The 13,550-nt window shown below is 44.1% G+C and overlaps 1 protein-coding gene across 1 annotated transcript in view; it reads left to right on the top strand.

Moving 5' to 3' along the window:
• FAM163A (family with sequence similarity 163 member A) overlaps nucleotides 1-13,550 on the top strand; it is a 111,835-nt gene that overhangs the window by 87,260 nt on the left and 11,025 nt on the right. Inside the window, exons 2-3 of the mRNA XM_081865189.1 lie at nucleotides 9,947-10,041; nucleotides 11,880-11,902. The gene's annotated coding sequence lies outside the window, so the exon portion shown is untranslated. The remainder of the gene's footprint in view (nucleotides 1-9,946; nucleotides 10,042-11,879; nucleotides 11,903-13,550) is intronic.

Genomic DNA, 13,550 nt, shown 5'->3' with positions numbered 1-13,550 from the left:
GCAAAGATCTGGAAAAATAAACACATCAGAAGAGTGAGGCTGACTTACAAGTGCATCATACATGTTTAAACCCATCACATACAGATTTGGTTTAAGAAATTTTAAAATTATGCTTGGAGTTTATTATTATTTGTTTTTCATGGAATGCCTGTATTGTCAAGGCAAACTTTGTATTCATCTAGTTACCTGTGGCGTGTTGAGAGTTGCTTACAGGTGAGCAGACAGAGAAGCTTTGGTAGATAAGAAGACAGCTGGTTCTCTACGTAGCTTTTTCAGGCCATTGATGTGTTACCTAACATAGGTATATGGGAAACAGGCAAAGTAGTTAAGAAAGAACAATGTGTTAATACCTTTTGTGGGGTTATTTGCAAGAATGGTGGCAAGAGCATATGGGTGTGTTTATTGGAAAAATTAATTAAAAGATGAAAGCATGCTTTGGTTGTCATAGATTCTATATCCTGTCTTAGATACCCACTTAACATTCTTTGAATGTCATGTGTACAGAATAATGGCCCAGCTAATTCCGTAACTGTTCAATCGTCTATATGAAAAATCTCCTACATTTGTACCAATAAACTGCTCAAAAGTGATATTGTCAATTCAGAAGTGCTGGGTGGATAAGTTCCTATTCTCACACCTCCTTCCGTGACATCACTGGCTAGAAAGGTCTGTCCTGGGGAAAGGGAATTCTCTCGGGGGCAGGACTTTCCGTTCTGGAGGTCAGCTCTGCGAGAGAATCCAAGACTGCAAAAACGGAAAAAGAGAAATTAAAAAGGCAGTGACTGTGCTCTCTGCATAAATCTTCTCCTGCAGCAAAACATGCAGGTCACCTCCTTGCTCAGAAGGGAGGATAAGAATAGAATTGTACTGTGATACCTGGGCTCCGGTTTCTTGAAGGAAGCGGCCTCTCGTACACTGGGAGCTAATTTTGGGACTTAAACTTTGCAAGAGAGATGGGGACTTGAGTTCCCATGGCAACCAAAGGAGGGGCACCCAAATTGCTCCTCTTTCTGCCAGTTCCAGTATTACTGATTGAAACAGGAGGATTGGTAAAACGAAAAGACAGTCTTCCGAGGTTGCAAATTATGTGTTGATGCTGGTGAATAGGGGGTGCAGCTAACTACAGTATATCCCAGTGACGCAAGTTGTGGGAGTCCCAGTGCATGACTGTCAGAGATTTGGGGAGTAGGGCGGTCAGAGAACACCTCCAGGGAGTTGCTGTTCTATCTATGCCACAAAACTGGCATAAACCTGATATCAATAACTGTCATGCCACCCCCCGAGGACCCTGGGAACTGAGATTTCTATTTAAAACCCCTTCACAAATGTTAGGGATGCTTGGGGAGAAGGAAATATCATTCAACTAATTCATGAAATAGAATCGGAATAAAAACAGACAACTGTCTCTCTGAAAATCAGGGGTCCAGATTTTTGCGGAAAGGGCTCCGAAACTCTATGGTGGCGGCAAAAGCAGGTGAGCAGTATTAGGGATGTGCCCCGAACATAAGATTTGGTTCAGGTTCTGCTGAAAACAGCTTGAGTTACCTCTCACAAGTTGAGAGACCGCTTCAATTGCCATCCTGGGGGAGCATAGCACTGCTCCCTTATTCGCACAAAATCCAACTCATTACCACAAGATGTAAGTATCAGACAGATTCATGGAGGACTAATCTACCAGCGATCATTAACCATGATAGCTTAATACGTTCTCCAGACTTAGTGTGCCTCTCTGAGTAGCAGCTGCTGGACACCAGCAACATGGCGTATCATTCCTTGTCCTTTACGATGCCCTGTTTTGTGAGTTTGCTGAGGAGGAAGCAGGTATTACCTAGGTCATGGGTAGGCAAACTAAGGCCCAGGGGCCGGATCTGGCCCAATCGCCTTCAAAATCCAGCCCGCGGAAGGTCCGAGGATCAGTGTGTTTTTACATGAGTAGAATGTGTCCTTTTATTTAAAATACATCTCTGGGTTATTTGTGGGGCATAGGAATTCATTCATTCCTCCCCCCCAAAAAAATATAGTCTGGCCCCCCTCAAGGTCTGAGGGACAGTGGACCGGCCCCCTGCTGAAAAAGTTTGCCGACCCCTAGCCTAGGCGGATGGCCTTTTGGCTTGATGGCTTGATCTTATCTTTGCAGGAATAGAAATCATTGTAGGAATAGAATTAGAAATGAAAGCAAAACATACATGAGGATGGATATTTTATGATGTGTGCTGAAGAGTGCAGCACCAAGCTGAAAAAACAAAATAAGGAGAATCATAGAATCGTAGAGGTGGACCATCGAGTCTAGCACCCTCTTTCCTTTTTAAATTTTTTTTATTGATTTTAACATATAAATTATAAAATGTACCACAAAACTCATCACTTATACAATCTTTTTAGACTTCCATCAGCACCTCTGATGACCCACCATTTTAACCACTTCTTATGCATTTCTTAACTTTATATTGCCTTTACATCTCTTAACAAATCATCCTCCCCTTCTCCATTTTTGCAATGCTTCCAATAATACTCCTCACAAAACCTCTTGCAAACCTACAAACGCCGTCTGATCTTCACAAATACTTTTCAAGTAGTCTGTAAATTTACTCCAGTCTTCCGTGAATTTCTGGTCCTGCCGGTTTCAAATATTTCCTGTTAGTTTATCTAGTTCTGCATAGTCACATTCTCCATTCTTCAATCGTCGGTAATTTTTCTTGCTTCCATTTTTGGGCCAGTAATATTTTTGTTGCTGTTATTGCATATAAAAAGAGCTTACATTCCTTTCTATTTATATCACTCCCCACAATGCCCACTTAAAAAATGCTTCTGGTTTCTTTATGAATGTATATTTCAACATTTTTTTCATCTCATTATATATCATCTCCCAGAAGCATTTTACCTTTTTACATTCCCACCACATGTGATAAAATGTTCCCTCTTTTTCTTTACATTTCCAACATTTATTACTGACTTTATACATTTTCGCTAACTTGACAGGTACTATGAGTCTAGCATTCTCTTTCCAGCAGTGGGTAAGCAGATGTCTCTGGGTAGGCCAAAAGCAGGACATTTAGGACCAGAACTTTGGCAGTGGAGTTTCGTCTAACTGCCCCCCCCTGCCCTGCCTTCTTGCAAAAGTTCCTCCTGTCAGTTTCCTCCTCCTCAATCTCAGTGCTACACTCCTAAAATTCTGCAGGGAGGAGGGCAAAGGCAAAGCTACAATTGCTCGCTCTGCCTGCCTTTGGTCCCACCTACAGTTTGGGCTCCCTGCATTCCACCCCACTGAGTCATGGGCATCAGCCCCTGCTGAATTTTAGCAATAGCCCTCTCCCCCTGCTGCACTCATCCTGCGTAATGAGGAGTCCTCGAGGCAGTATACAGCCATCATGATGAGTAGCCATTGATACCTTTTATCTTCCCTAACTCTGTCAAATAATTCCCCTTTTAGAGCCATCTAAGAAGGTGGCAAGGAACACGGGTGGCGCTGTGGGTTAAACCACAGAGCCTAGGACTTGCCGATCAGAAGGTCGACGGTTCGAATCCCCGCGACGGGGTGAGCTGCCATTGTTCGGTCCCAGCTCCTGCCCACCTAGCAGTTCGAAAGCACGTCAAAGTGCAAGTAGATAAATAGGCATCGCTCCAGCGGGAAGGTAAACACCGTTTCCGTGCGCTGCTCTGGTTCGCCAGAAGTGGCTTAGTTATGCTGGCCACATGACCAGAAGGCTGTACCACGGCTCCCTCGGCCAGTAAAGCGAGATGAGCACCGCAACCCCAGAGTCGGTCACGACTGGACCTAATGGTCAGGGGTCCCTTTACCTTTACCTTTAAGGGGGTGGCAAATTCCATAGTTTAATTATGCACTGTTCCCTGTCCCTGCCACTTCCTGTCCTGAATCTTATTCTGCTTCATTGGATTCTATTATTATGAGAAAAGGGGGGGGGGGACTTCTTTCTGTCCCTTTCCTCCACGCTATGCATAATTTTATATGCTGTGCCTCTGCTTGCCTTTTTTTTTTTCTAAACTGAAGAATTGCTCCATTCCTTTGCCCATTTTTGGCTCTCGTTTTGTGTTCCTATCCCAGCTCTAGAATACCCTTTTTGAGATATGGAGAATGGATGTATTCTGCTACTGCAACAATTGCTCCTACGAATTGCTTCCTGCAAAGTAATTCCTCGCGGAAATGCAGTTTAAAAGGATGCTGACCGAAGGTGACTGAACAACACCCAGAGCGAGACAGACAACTTAGGTGCAACCACAACATCTGTCTGGGGCACTCAAAATTGGAACAGATGTCAGACATCTGTTCTGCAAAGAGGGGTCTTGAAAGTGCCTCCTACACAGAATTGATGGGATGTCGTCAGGCTTCTGTGAGATTCCATCAGAGTATTGCTAGGTCCTATTCTGTCAGTGTGGTAAGACGTTAATGCTGTTACAGGCATGGCCAAACTTGGCCCTCCAGATGTTTTGGGACTACAATTCGCATCATCCCTGACCACTGGTCCTGTTAGCTAGGGATGATGGGAGTTGTAGTCCCAAAACATCTGGAGGGCCAAGTTAGGCCATGCCTGGTATAGACTCATGGGACTCTATCATAATACAGGATCTGTGAGCAGCCTACGTCCAGTCTCCTTGCTGACTTCTTCACAGACTGGCATGCATCATCCAGACCAGATAGGATTGATGCCTGACTAAATCAGGAGGTCGGCAGTTCGAATCCCCACAATGGAGTGACCTCCCGTTGCTTGGTCCCAGCTCCTGCCAACTTAGCAGTTCAAAAGCCCGTCAAAGTGCAAGTAGATAAATAGGTACCGCTCCGGCGGGAAGGTAAACGGCATTTCCGTGCGCTGCTCTGGTTCGCTAGAAGCGGCTTAGTCATGCTGGCCACATGACCCAGAAGCTGTACGCCGGCTCCCTCAGCCAATAAAGCAAGATGAGCACCGCAACCCCAGAGTCAGTCATGACTGGACCTAATGGTCAGGGGTCCCTTTACCCTTTACCCTAAAATCTTGTAGGTTCAGTTGTGTAGGCTCAATTGGAAGATTCTGTGCCATAAAAAAGTGCTGCCAATGTGTTTTTGCCATTAATACAGATTATATTCAGGTGTGCATTTGTGTGCAGGTATGAATTTTATGAATGAATAAATGCACACTGTGTTGTTGTATTGAGAATCTGCTTCTTAATGAGAGGCATACAGAAAATTATTAGTAACAATTTGCAGGTTGCAATCAATATTTTAGTTCCAGACTTCATTCCCAACATGAAGAAAAAGGCTTTACACACATAAGACACATATAGAGTATATTTCATATGTCCTTTTAAAAAAAGAAAAACTTTAATGCACTGGAGGGAAGGAACTTTTGCACATGGTCAGAGGCATTCTGAGGCAAGGTACCAGAATTATCTGGGGGGGGGGGGCGGGGTAGAAAAGGTGACAACTTTTTTAAAAAATACACCTGAAATGGTGGTTTTCTTGCTCATATTCACCCAACACCTGAATATATAACCATGTGAACTTAATAGCTGAGCTAGATTATGTCAAAACTGCTCTTGATTATTTTTCACTGATTCTGGTGGAATCTACACACATAAAAAACGCTGTGAAAATGCTTTTTTAAAAGCGTTTTGAAAAATATATTGAATTTGCCATAGCTCACCATCTCCATCTAGTGTCATGTTTGTATATTGCACTTTACAACACAATTGAAACATTTTATTTGCAGCTGTATAGCTGAGTCCTTTATCTACACAAGGCTTTTATCCAATGAGACAAATTCCAATGAAACTGCCTGTCCAGTCCAGAAGAAAGAGTAGAAATCAATGCTAGGGCATGTTGAATTTTTCAACTTTCAATTTCCCCAAATGAGGGTGCAAAAAAATTGTGAGATGACTTTGGAATTCAAAAGATATTTTGGATAAATTACTAATTTAGTTTTGCTTGGTAGGTGAGTAAAACGTGTGTCAAATGGCGTAGAAATTGTTAAAAATGATTACCAGGTACTTGCAGTTATATCCAGTGGTACCTCGGGTTAAGTACTTAATTTGTTCCGGAGGTCCGTACTAAACCTGAAACTGTTCTTAACCTGAAGCACCACTTTAGCTAATGGGGCCTTCTGCTGTTGCCATGCTGCCTGAGCACGATTTCTGTTCTCATCCTGAAGCAAAGTTCTTAACCTGAAACACTATTTCTGGGTGAGCGGAGTCTGTAACCTGAAGCGTATGTAACCTGAAGCATCTGTAACCTGAGGTACCACTATACAGTGGCACCTCAGGTTACAGTGGTACCTTTGGGTTAAATACGCTTCAGGTTACAGACTCCACTAACCCTTAAGTAGTACCTCGGGTTGAGAATTTTACCCCAGGATGAGAACAGAGATCGTGTGGCAGTGGGAGGCCCCATTAGCAAAAGGCCGCCTCAGGTTAAGAACGGTTTCAGGTTAAGAACGGACCTCCGGAACAAATTAAGTTCGTAAGCCGAGGTACCACTGAATTAATATTAATGTATTAATATTTTACCTTTCAGAAGGTAAAATTCAATTTCTTTGGTTTTCCAAAAGCAGTTTATGTGCCAAATGTAGACTTTCAAAGCTAAATGTTGTGCAGTCACAAAAATAATGTTGTGCGGTCACAGCAGATTGAATTCCTCACGCTCAAAAATGTGTTTTTAAGACCCCACACTGAAGAAATGTGTCAAAATTATCTTACTTTTTCCATGTATAACACGCCCCCATATATAAGATGACCCCTTTTTGGGGGGACCACAACAAACAATTTTGAGGAGAAAATTGCTCAGAGTTGTTGAGCTTTTTTGGGGGGGGGTGGAGAGATGGCAACCACAGACAATTGCACACATACCTCGCCACTAAAGTAAATCAACTGCCCAATTGTCACGGCTGAAGCAATTTTCTGTGTATATTTTTTCTATGGAGAAAAATATCATCTTATACAGAGGGAAATACGATCTCCCCTCTTCTCCTTCTGGGTGCTGTTCTGAAGGTTCTATTGGTCCTCATTGCTAAGTGGAACCTGCACTTTCAGTGACGGTCTGAGCATTGGGGGTCATGGATCCGGCCCAATTGCCTTCTAAATCTGGCCTGCGGACGGTCTGGGAATCAATGTGTTTTTACATAAGAAGAATGTGTCCTTTTATTTAAAATGCATCTCTGGGTGATTTGTGGGGCGTGGGAATTCGTTCATTAATTTTTTTTCAAAATATAGTCCAGCCCCCACAAGCTCTGAGGTACAGCGGACCGCCCCCCTGCTGAAAAAGTTTGCTGACCCCTGAGCTAGATGGACACTTGGTCCAGCAAGCTTAAGGTAAAGGTAAAGGTAAAGGTAAAGGGACCCCTGACCATTAGGTCCAGTCGTGAACCAGAGCAGCGCACGGAAACACTGTTTACCTTCCCGTCGGAGCAGTACCTATTTATCTACTTGCACTTTGACGTGCTTTCGAACTGCTAGGTGGGCAGGAGCAGGGACTGAGCAACGGGAGCTCACCCCGTGGATTCGAACCACCGACCTTCTGATCGGCAAGTCCTAGGCTCTGTGGTTTAACCCACAGCGCCACCCGCATCACCCAGCAAGCTTAGCATATTGTTAATGCATGGCAGAAGTTTATGCACAGTTTATAATTTTCACTTCTGAAGATGCGATGTACAGGTGTGGTTTTTGGTTTTGTTTTGTTTTGTAATGGGAACACCCAACTTGGGCATTTTATCCCTTGTGAGAAATGAAGAATTCTGTTCCTTAGGGAGATGAGGGGCCAGTTTGCTGTTTCTGTCATCTGGGCTGCTCAATCCGTTTCACGAGTTAATAAATAAACTGCAAAGGAAACTTTAATTGTATCCGATAGGAAGGAAATCAGGCCCTTCAGTTTGCGAGTGTGACTCAACAAGAGGGAAGGATTGTTAATTAAATGTGACTACATCAGCTGGGGCCAACTTTTGCAGTACTAGGAAATAAATGAAGCTGACATGCACTGTGTGGGACTGTGTCAGTCAGCCTGGAAATGTAAGCACTTTCCTTGCTTCCTTCACCCCTTCCATTAGCTTCAGCCCATTCCAGTGTAGCTGAAATGTATGCCAAACAGGTCCCTAAAGTCACTGTCGCTTGATGTTTTCCTGCACAGACTCCAAGAGGATGGTGGCAGTCTTTCAGAAAGAGAATCAAAAAAGGGGGTGGGCGAGGTGTTCCTGCTAGAGAAGGGTTAGGATGAACTGCTCGGCTCTCATTCATTTCAGTGGAGCTCCTCCCAGTGGAGGTTGAGATCTAGATTTTCAATTAAAGTACTTCTAGTTCTAACTGAGAATCTGGGGCACAACCTCATTAAAATGAACATGAGCCGTGCAAGATTACTGGAAAGATTGTTTTTTAAAAAAACACAAAAAACCCTAACAACGTAACATAACTAGGGTGGAATTTAGCTACATATTTTTTAAAAACGCTGTGAAAATACTTTTTAAAACAACGTTTTGAAAAATATATTGAATTTGTCACAGCTCACCATCGCCATCAAGTGTCAGATTTGTATAATCCACACTTTGTTGTTGTTGTTTAGTCGTTGTGTCGTGTCTGACTCTTCGTGACCCCATGGACCAGAGCACGCCAGGCACTCCTGTCTTCCACTGCCTCCCGCAGTTTGGTCAAACTCATGTTAGTCGCTTCGAGAACACTGTCCAACCATCTCGTCCTCTGTCGTCCCCTTCTCCTTGTGCCATCAGTTTTTCCCAACATCAGGGTCTTTTCCAGGGAGTCTTCTCTTCTCATGAGGTGGCCAAAGTCTTGGAGCCTCAGCTTCAGGATCTGTCCTTCCAGTGAGCACTCAGGGCTGATTTCCTTCAGAATGGATAGGTTTGATCTTCTTGCAGTCCATGGGACTCTCAAGAGTCTCCTCCAGCACCATAATTCAAAAGCATCAATTCTTCAGCGATCAGCCTTCTTTATGGTCCAGCTCTCACTTCCATACATCACGAATGGGAAAACCATAGCTTTAACTATACGGACCTTTGTCGGCAAGGCAGTGTCTCTGCTTTTTAAGATGCTGTCTTACAACGTTTTATTTGCAGCTGTATAGCTGAGTCCTAGGTTGGGGTGGTGGAGGTTGATGTTACAGATCAGAGGTCAGCAAACCTTTTCAGCAGGCGGCCAGTCCACTGTCCCTCAGACCTTGTGGGGTGCCAGACTAGATTTTTGGGGGGGGGGCGGGGATGAATGAATTCCTATGCCCCACAAATATCCCAGAGATGCATTTTAAATAAAAGGACACATTCTACTCATGTAAAAACACACTGACTCCCGGACCGTCCGCGGGCCGGATTGAGAAGGCGATTGGGCCGAATCCAGCCCCTGGGCCTTAGTTTGCCTACCCATGTTACAGATAGTAGACTGTAGGTGATTATTACATTCGTGTAACCTCCTTTGTGCATCTTAACATGTTTATCCATTGTTGTTTTTTACAAAAACTGTGTTTATATTGCATTACAGATATTGATAGCTATATCAAATATAATACAAAACCACCTACAAATATATTACAATGATTGCTCAGATGCCCAACTGTCAATCTGTGTAAGATGATGGCTTTAGTGATTCACATTTGCACCCACTGCAAAGAATGTACACACTGGATTGTATCTTACAAAATGGCCACCTTCATCTGCTGCATATAAAGGCAGCAAGCTACATGTGTGTAAAACTCCAGGCATGTTCAGTCCCGACCAAACCAAACGATGGAACAGAAAATCTGCCAAGTGGAATTGTTTTAGTATGCACATATTTTTTAACTATGTGCATTAAAAAAAAAATAATAATCAGGAAAAATACCAGTATTCTTAAAACGTTCACGAGGCAATGTTTTCTGTCCAAAGTTGGGCTTGGGGAAAAGCAGCCATTTGGTAAACCTAATTTCTGTATTCTGTGGTAAATGAAATGATGAGTTTCTAATTGTGCTTTGCTTTCTCCTCTGTAGAAATGGACTGATCTCTATGTGACGATGTGGAGCTTTTGACAGCAGCCTGCACCTCTCAAGACCATGTGACAGGTGCCATTTGAGATAGTTTCAGAGTAAGTACTTAGCTTGCCTGCCCTTTCTGTCATATCTTCATTTGGGAGCATAGCTGTCAAGCGTCCCTTATTTGGCGGGACAGTCCCTTATCCCAGTGCCATGTTCCGCTGCTGTCCCTTATTGATGATGTCCCTTAAATTTCCTGGGTTTCAAAGGAAGCAGCTCCTCTCCCTCCCTCCCTGCCAGCCAAGAAGGAGGGAGGCTCCAACTGTGTTGCTTGGCTGCATTGCTCACCCAATAAGAAGTCTAAGAACGACTGGGGGGTGGAGCTTGCATGCCTTGTGCTGATCAAATCGGCTGCATTGCCTAGGGACTCGCCTTTGCTCAGCGCTTCCCAGTGGAGAGGTGACCGTGGTTTTCCTTGAGGTTTGAGGCTTCGTTTGGCTGCTGGCTGGGCTTTCTGTCTTTGGCTTGGAGGGGCTCAGAAGTTGAACATACCTGTGCTTGGAAAATCCCTTATTTTGGCTGCTGATCCCTTATTTTTGAGGCTGCTGGTTCCTTATTTTCAAATCTGTAAGTTGACAGCTATGTTTGGGAGCCCCCAGCAGTAAAAGAGTACTAAGTTGAAATTCATTTCCAGACCAGAGTTATTTCCTCTGAGATCAGCAGGACCCCAAAGATTCAGCAGGAAAGCGGTTGTTGGGACATCTGAGGACTGTGGCGGCAGGAGGGTTGCACCTCAAAGCCTCTTGCACTGTAAGGCAGGGTCACCCACTTGGCACCCACAAAGGCCTTCACTGCTGTCCCTGATCAGGGCCCCCAGATTCTTGAGCTTTCATTTAAAATACCGTATTTTTCACTCCATAAGACGCACTTTTCCCCTCCTAAAAAGTAAGGGGAAATGTGTGTGCATCTTTTGTTGCGAAAGCAGGCGGGAGTCTCTGCTCAGCGCTCCCTTTAAAGAGCCGCGTGCAGCGTGTGTGTGGCTCTTGGGGGCTTTTCCCTGAGGGGGGAGGGCATAAAATTTATTTATGTTTATATCACATTACAGACATTGATAGCTGTATCAAATATAATACAAAACCACCTACAAATATATTACAATGATTGCTCAGTTGCCCAATTGACAATCTGCGTAAGATGATGGCTTTAGTGATTCACATCTCCCTCTCCCTCTCCCTCCTCGGGGAAAATCCTGCAAGCGCCGCACACACACTCCACACGGCTCGTGAAAGGGAGTGCTGAGCAGAGCCTGGTATGCATATAGGCTCTGCTCAGTGCTCCCTTTAAAGAATATTTTTTTTCTTGCATCCCCCCTCTAAAAACTAGGTGCGTCTTATGGTCAGGTGCGTCTTATGGAGCGAAAAATACAGTAATAACAATAAGCATTCAGTCCTTTTAGAAAGAAAGTTATCAAGCAAAATGTGCAGGTATCCTTCTAAGCAATTTCTGCAAAATGAGTCAGCCTGCCAGTGTTTTTAGCCAATGAGTGAAGTCAGAGCTCCTCCAGCCCTATGAACTGCAGGCCTCTTGTTCCATTCGGTGACTCCATCCAGTCTGCCTTGCTGCCTGCTGTGCTTGGAACTCTCTCTCAACATTAGTAGGATAGCACATCTGCGCTCTTCCTTCTCAAATGCTACCTTAACCAGCCATCCTTTCCTCTGTCTTCCATTTTCCCATGGCCGGCTTTTAGGCTACCAGTTACTTCAGGCAGAGCTTTACCCCCATGTTACTCTGTCAGGTACCATCTACGCACTGGTGCCATATTACAAACAACAATTTGGTGAACATCTTGCTAGGTCCTGGAGAGTGGCGTAGCTGCTTCCCACTGCTGATAAGAGATCAGAGAATGGAATAATGGGATTAATTTATATATTGCCTCTGTTCTGTCTTGCAGGCCCAGCGCACCCTTCACTGAACGTAAGTACCCCATAACATTTCAAATCCTACTTTCCGTTGGGTTGTGTATTAGTTGTTGATTCCAACCATGAGCTGCTCTGTGAGCTGTTGATGAGCAGAATGGCAGGGAATAAATGTGCAGACAAATAATTAAAAAAACAAATAAAAATATATTATAGAAGATTGGTTTCATGGAGGACAGGCCTACCGGTAACTATATCATACCCGATCTGTATCCTATACTCATTGTGAGCTCATTGTCTGAGTCCTGGGTTCTTATGTAGCCAAAACATCACCATCCATATAGAAGAGAGAGGTATCAGCAAGCTTGGGAGAACTCAAAGTTTTGCAGAAGTCTTTGAGAAAAATACCAAGAGGGCAAAAAGAAGAAGAAGAAGAAGAAGAGTTTGGATTTGATATCCCACTTCATCACTACCCGAAGGAGTCTCAAAGCGGCTAACATTCTCCTTTCCCTTCCTCCCCCACAACAAACACTCTGTGAGGTGAGTGGGGCTGAGAGACTTCAAGGAAGTGTGACTGGCCCAAGGTCACCCAGCAGCTGCATGCGGAGGAACGGGATATCGAACCCAGTTCACCAGATTACGAGTCCACCGCTCTTAACCACTACACCACACTGGCTCTCATAATAATAGTAATAGTAATAGTAATAGTAATAGTAATAGTAATAGTAATAGTAATAGTAATAATAATAATAACCCTTTAAGGGACTGAACATACTCCGTGGCCATGCTGGTTGTGTGTGAGTTTGGATCGGAATGGAGTATTCTGACATAAGGCATAGCTGGCTGGCTGATGCATTCAACAGGAGCACTCCACACCACAACATTTTGTTGGAGGTCCCACTTCTAGCCCCAGAGTGGCTGGGGCAACCGAATCAGATGGTTAGCATATAAATAATAAAATTTGCTTAAAAAAAAAAAAGATTGCTAAATAGAACCTTCTTGCCAAGTAGCCCAGTTCTCTGTGTACCAGTGTGGTGTAGTGGTTAAGAGCGGTAGACTCGTAATCTGGTGAACTGGGTTCGCATCTCCGCTCCTCCACATGCAGCTGCTGGGTGACCTTGGGCCAGTCACACTTCTCTGAAGTCTCTCAGCCCCACTCACCTCACAGAGTGTTTGTTGTGGGGGAGGAAGGGAAAGGAGAATGTTAGCTGCTTTGAGACTCCTTCAAGTAGTGATAAAGCAGGATATCAAATCCAAACTCTTCTTCTTCTACCCCAAAACTGCAATGTTCTTCAAGTTCCATTCTACAGGTAGCTGCAGAATGAGTGTGTCCTCTTTTCAAGCAGAGGAAGCAACCCAGAAGCTCACTGAAAGGGGATTTCTTGTCTTCATCATCTGACTGAGAAGCACAAGAACTCTGGATGTATGCTAAACCCTTTTATACACCCCAATCTCTTTGCCAATTGCCAACATTGTTTTAGGGGCAGCCAACGGGATGCCATCCAGGTGTTTTGGACTACAGCATCCATCATCCCTGACCATTGACCATTCTGATCAGGGTTGATGGGACTCCATTAGCCCACTGGCAAGAGCAAATGTCTCCTTCTGACACTGCCCCACTGGCAATGCAATCCATATCCATTTGCATATCTTCAAATTAAACACACTCACCGCCATTTCTCACATGAAACACCTTGGATACCCAG

This window comes from Podarcis erhardii (assembly GCF_964252035.2).
Source record: "Podarcis erhardii genome assembly, chromosome: 6".
NCBI lineage: Eukaryota > Metazoa > Chordata > Lepidosauria > Squamata > Lacertidae > Podarcis > Podarcis erhardii.
This window is presented reverse-complemented; position numbering and strand designations above follow the sequence as displayed.